This window comes from Otolemur garnettii, unplaced genomic scaffold, assembly GCF_000181295.1.
Source record: "Otolemur garnettii isolate 467f Iridium unplaced genomic scaffold, OtoGar3 scaffold00164, whole genome shotgun sequence".
Taxonomy (NCBI): Eukaryota; Metazoa; Chordata; class Mammalia; order Primates; family Galagidae; genus Otolemur; species Otolemur garnettii.
The window spans coordinates 432614-439129 of record NW_003852559.1 but is presented as its reverse complement, the minus strand read 5'-3'; the positions used below and the strand labels follow the sequence as shown (position 1 = coordinate 439129).

The window sequence follows — 6516 nt, the reverse complement described above, 5'->3', positions numbered from 1 at the left end:
AAAAAAAAAAAAAAGAATAATGTCCTTCTTGGCAATGCCTAGAGGCTTAGTGTACATGTAAATTAAACTCAGAGAGTCATCAAAGCCATCTCCAAATTGTATATGGATTACTGTGGCTTACTTTTCCCTACAATGTGCTATAAATTATAACCATCTACATATCAAAATGCATCTACCACCATTCCATCTAAATTGGAGAAAGTAATCCCAAACAATCAGGCCCTATTATGCTATCTTTTTTCTCTTAAACATAATATTTTCAGGAAAATTACTAAAATGCTGCCCCCTCATTTTTTTTTTTTTTACCAACTATCTGGATATAGTATTATCTATATTGCATATACTCACTTGTTCACAGTTCCTATATTATAATTTTAAAAAACAGTCATGGTGGTTTCAAAAACAAGATACCAGACTTTATTTATTTTTGGACAGAGTCTCATTTTGTCACCCTCATAGAGTGCTGTGACATCATAGCTCACAGCAACCTCAAACTCGTGGGCTCAAGCGATTCTCTTGCGTCAGCCTCGAGCAGCTGGGACTACAGTGCCCTCCACAACGCCCAGTTATTTTTAGAGAAGAGGTCTCACTCTGGCTGAGGCTGGTCTTGAACTTGTGAGCTCAGGTGATCCACCTGCCTCAGCGTCCCAGAGTGTTGGGATTACAGGCATGAGCCACTGCGCCTGGCTCAGATATCACACTTTAAAGGTCTTTTTAGTTTACAAGTTCAGATTTTACTGTTTACTTTAGAAAATGTTAAATTTCAGTCTCATATTTTATCTAATTCTGTATATAGGCATATATAGAGGAACACTGCTTCAGAAAAGATATAGTTACGGTGATTTTAAGTTGTTGATAAAATGCACATTTGAGTATAGTCCAATTTCTGGCTATGTCTTCCGATTGTGGAATATATGTTCTCTGAGCACACAGCTGGAAGAGAAGGGTGTTTACCTTGATTTCCTCTTAGAGAGAAGAAACACTGACAGAAACTTGTACTGTCTCCATTAACATCAGCTGGTCACCACTATTTGTGATATTAGCTGAAAATCATTCCAATTAGAAAGCAGACATGCATGCATGTTGCTCAGTCCGTTTTTATGATTTGGTTATTATATTTAAATGTCTCCATACTGCCAAGTCAGTGTCTCAGAGTTCCGCTCAAATGAGCGGACTTCTACTCATGCGTGATCATGTTTTTATCGAGTTCCTTCCAAACTTTATATAACCCCATTATTCTTAAAAATGTGTTGTCTCACAGCTATAAAAAAGGCAACAAATTGTTTCAAAAGAAGAATTAAAAGAGACGTTTGGTAAATTAATTATACACGTATACTACTCCCTCTGTCCATGTATTTTTTAAAAGAAAAGATTCAATTCAGAGTTTTCACAAGTGAAACTAAAAATAAATACTTCAGAGAAACACAGAAAACATTCAAATAGGAAACATCCAATATAGGAAATATGTGTAACATTCAAATTTGCTACAGGAAAAAAATTAACAAATGAAAACTAAGACTGATCTACGAATTTACTAAAATAAATGAGTTTCCAAAGGCTCTGGAAATTACTGATGGAATAATAACATGTAATCTCGGAAGTTTCTATACTTACAAACCTGAGGTCTGTGGACTTTAAAGTGAAGTTTAAATCAAATCTAACTCAGTGAGTTCCTTTTAAAAAGTTGACATTGTAACAGGACCCAATACCCAGCTGTTCTGTGGTCAAATTTGTCTCTTCATTCCAAAAGGAAAAAGCTACAGAAACATATTGTTAACAGGCTTTTACTCCATATTGACTGAATTCTTTACCCTTAATTCTTAAAATGCAAAACTAACAACTTCTTTTTTATTTTGGGAAGGGATTAACAGTATATATTAATATTTTCCAAATATTTTTAAATAAGTTAAAGTCCATGTATTTGTGGCATGCAGTTTTTAGTAAAATACAAAACACAAAAAGAAAGCGGTGAATATTACGTCTTTGGGTTATGTGTTTAGGAACTAAGCAGCCAAGAATACTGCTTTTGGCACTGGCTGGGCACTCGTGAGCTATGGAACAGTAAATGCCAGGTGCCATCTCAGAAGTGGGAAGAAATACATGACATACACACACCCAAGCAAACACAGATACACGATGAAATAATGTGGTTTCCCCCCCAAATACAACACTGTGTTGAATTTATGGTCAACACAACACTATCTGATACAGTACAATATCAGCATTCTTATTTACTTTTCTTCCTTTGCAGAAATTAACATGGAGGCATGACTGCATGCATCCTAGATGTCATTTAATTTTGCATGTGTAATATAATGGGAAAATACAGTAGAATTTGTCCTAACTTCAGGGCATAGAGTACAAAGTATTTTTAAATGGAATATTTAAATACTGGAGGACTCTGGTTTTAAAATCAATTTTGAAGGCAATACTATTAGAAAGGAGCATAGATCACAGACCAGTACCAGGAATTGGGGTCAAGGAAGAGATAACATCAAAGAAATGGTATGAGAGAATTTCTGTTGTGGAAGAATTATTCTATAGTATCACTGTGATGGTGGACACATCATTTCACAAGTGTCAACACTCACAGAACTTTCCACCACAAAGAGTGAATTTTGCTACACATCAATTAAAACACAAAATATTTTTTTAAGAAACCAAATGAACATTCAAAAATCAGTTTTCAAAGCAAAGATTTGGTGTAGTTTACTATTTAAGTATGCTGTGGCTTCTGCTAAATGACTGTGAACCAACAGGGGAAGAATAAATTATGTTCTTCCGAATAATCACTCCAACATAAACATTTAGAAGGTCTAGATATTATTTCAAGGTCAAATGAATTAGCTGAATTATTTTTGTAGGTTATGCTTTCCTTTGACCCACAGATGACTATGGGATATACTTTCTTCCTAATCATTAGCTTATGGCAACTGACTTTGGCAAGGTTGAATCATTAACCAGCTGGATGCAGGGCTCCCCAAAGCGAACTATGACAAGGAGCAAAAAAAGTGAGAGAGGGCATTGGTTCGTCACTTCCTTGTCACAGAGCAACTCAGAAAGGGAGATTAAAATAATTTCTATCAGCATGTATTATGTGGCATTCACATACTGCTCTTATGTTCTCTGTTAATTCAGGTACATTCATTCCATTTCCAATATCTGCTCCTCCATCATACCAAAGTAATATGTTCTACCAACAATGACAACAAAAACACAATCAGTTTTAAAATAAAAATTCTGACCTCTAGACAAGGTTGAATTAGAACTGCTATAGAAATAAATATAGGAAGAAAACAACAGATACGCTTTATTTCTATTTCCCCTCCCCCTTCATTCCAAATAATTTGTAAGAGTTTTAGAACACAGCTTTGTCCCCTTCCTACAGAGCCTGGTTGATAAGTTCAAGTATGAAAACTAAAATCTGAATCTCCAAGTCTCAGAAGGCCAATTGAAAAAAAAAAAAAAACCCTCTGCATTAAGTTATCTGAAGACTGACCCACTGTGGTTGCTTTCCACTAACATACCCTGTGTGTGATACTGCCAAGGCTCGTGACATCCGTTCTTACTCTAACATTCATACTTTACCCTATGAATGTTAAATAGACCCAGGACAAATGAACTGAGGGTAGGGGCTTCCCTTAGTCTTAGAAGGCTACTCCCCAATTATATATTTTGTTAGATCTGAATAGATAAAAGCTGTATCTGTAAGTGATTAAAAGATGTTTTATATTCATGGCTTAATTTCTGCTGAAATAAATGCGTAATTAAAAACACACATAATTCATAGCAATTTAGGCCCATTACAGAGTTCTAGCTTCTTTTTTTTATGATAGTTACTAATTAAAACAGGGTGTTACCGCCATGCTGAGCCTAAGTCTCTGACATACAGGTTTAATGAATAAAATGTCCTGACACAAAAATGAAAACAATAATACAGACAAAGCTGCAAGCTGTTAAGTTTCAAATGTGTGGTAAAGATTAAGGACATTCACTGAAGTTAAGAAGTGTGCGGAGAAGGAACTTGTCATTTCTTTTCTTAAAGGAAGATATAAAGGACTTTTTGAGAGGAATCTGAAATAGTCCTAATTTCTCTAACTTCTGGGCCCCTCATTCCCAGTTGTTCCCTTCCCCTCTCCAAGAATTTAAACTCATAAGAGTCACTTTTGAAAAATAGGGGGTATTTTAATATAATCCTGAATATAGATTTAGATTGAAAATGGGAATTGGGACCATAATTAATTATGGTGCCAAGATTTTTAAACTTTAAGAAGACAGACTGAGTCAAATGACATTTTATTTAAGAGCTCAACCTTCCAAAAGTTCATGGATTAAAAGCCTGGTAAAATGACAGTATCTTTTTGACATTTGATTAATCCCATATGCAGAATGAGTGTGAGGAATTAATACCGTTTTGGTGTTTTCACTTTCTGAAACCACTGTAACAAGAGACTGACATGAAATCAGACCAAATATACACACTGTCCTCAGCTAGGTTTACGGCCTTATTATCACTCTTAATAAACAATAATGAATAATAATAAATACCGAGCGTCCTCACTTACACTCTGCTTTCTACACATATTCCCTCTAGCATCCATCCATCACTTCTTTCGGGATAATAAAACAATTCAATCCCATCAAATCCTCAGCAACCGCTCCCTTGGGAAGGATGTTTTATCTCTACTTCTGGGAGCCCAGGGAGGATTTTACTTGTTTGAAGGGGGCGGAGAGAGGAGCAGGGTCCTATTTATTTCCATTGATGACTCCCCTGGTTCTCACAGGCGCTCAGGGACGGGGTGGGAGGAGGAGAGGAGGTGGTGCGGAGATTCCCTCCTTCAGAAAAGAAAAAGGGTTCAGGAAGCGAGGCAGGAGGAGGAGGGGTGAAGGGGGGAGGAGAGGGGAATGTGTTTGGGGAGATCAACTAAATGAAAAATTAAATTCTTCTTTGCGATTTAGCGGGATCGAAAGATGAGACGCAAACAAATTTACCAACCTTACAAAGTTGTTAGAAAGAACTCAGTAGATAACAAAAACAGACAGACATTTTGCTCAGGTTCATTTCCCGCTCAAGGTCTCGTTTTCAGGGAGCCACTCAGAGGTAGAGATGGACAGCGCCCCGAAGGGGGCCGCGAGGGGAACCGTGACCAGGCGGGTCGAGCGCCAGCGCAGCGGTGCGGGCGGCAAACTCCGAGGAGCTGGTGCGGAGTTGGTGCGCAGCAGCGCGGGGCACTCACGCCTCCGCCTGGGCCGGGGCAGCGGGGAGTAAGGGGGCCCACGCGCGCACAACGAAACGAAATCGCACCCCATAGTCAGCGGTTTGCGAAGCGCCCTAAGAAAAGAGCTGGGACTGGAACCACCCGCTCCGACTCCTGAGTGCCGGAGCCGCAGCGACTCAGCTCGGCAGGAAGGTAGCGCAGATTAGCGCGAACCCAGACGGGGCGAGGGAACGACCCCCAGTTGCCCTGGCTAGGGCGGAAGTGGGGTGTCCCCTCGATGGCTGCTTTGCTCTCCCTGCCAAAGTACGAGCCGTCCTAGGACACCCGAGTCAGCCCAAGATAGTTTCTCTAACGATGCTCGCCTACCTCGCAGAGGACAAATGAGGAGCCAGAGTGGTGGGGGGTCTGCCGGGGAGGCCGATCGAGGTACCGGCCGGGGCTGCAACTCCGGGCCGCCTGCAGGGCACCCGCGCGCTGCCCGGATCTCTTGCCTTCCGTCCCACACGCAGACGCCCCCCGCGAAACCCCAGTGCCGTAGACTTTCTCCAGTGGAGGGAGGAGGGCTTGAACCTGGGGAGGAAGACAACAGTTCTCCCGGCAGGCGGGCAGAGTAAGCGCCCAGGCCAAGTCCATCCAGGAGGCTTCCCGGACCCCGCCGCACCTCCGGGGTACCCGGTACCTCCGTCTTCCTCACCACTGCGCTGTCTGTCCACCTCCTAACATTTCTCGGGGCCATCTGGCCACGAAAGCAACTTGAGCCACCAAAGGAAACCTGCTCTACACCCCTCATCCGCGAGAACCTTCCTGGGCCCTTCTAAATTGGGGGACGCGCGCCTCAACACCCCATCCCGGACGAGCCCTCCAGTGTGAACACTGCTTGTGCCAGGTCTCAGGGTGGCAGGCTAAAGCGTGGGGGAGACTGGGGGATTGCTTTCCTCTCGCTACTTACCTTAAAAAGATGTGTTTGTTTTTCCTAGGGGGAAGAGGAAAAGTCCCTCCCTGAGGTGTGGTGTGCGAAACAGTCCACGTCCCCAGACCCTGCCAAGATGCTAAGCACCGGTATCCAGGAACCAAGGAGACTGGAGGGCGGAGGCGGAGGCAGATAAAAGAGAAAAATTCAATCCGCCGAAGAGTCCCAACTTTTCGATCGGCTCAGCAAACTTCAAAGGCGGGCGAGGGCGGGCGGCGCGCGGCCGCCGAAGTTGCTGCGAAGTGGAGCGGGGAGCCGCGCGGGGCTGGGGAATCCCGGGACAGAGCCGGGAAGTGGCGGGAGGTCCTTTTAAAAGGCGCCGAGCAG

At 42.3% G+C, this 6516-nt stretch overlaps 1 protein-coding gene across 1 annotated transcript in view; it reads right to left on the bottom strand.

Annotated features, from left to right (window-relative positions):
* The window catches only part of NDNF (neuron derived neurotrophic factor), a 38647-nt gene extending 32144 nt beyond the window's left edge, over positions 1-6503 (bottom strand). Inside the window, exon 1 of the mRNA XM_003800055.3 lies at positions 6169-6503. The gene's annotated coding sequence lies outside the window, so the exon portion shown is untranslated. The remainder of the gene's footprint in view (positions 1-6168) is intronic.
* Between the last annotated feature and the right edge of the window lie 13 nt (positions 6504-6516).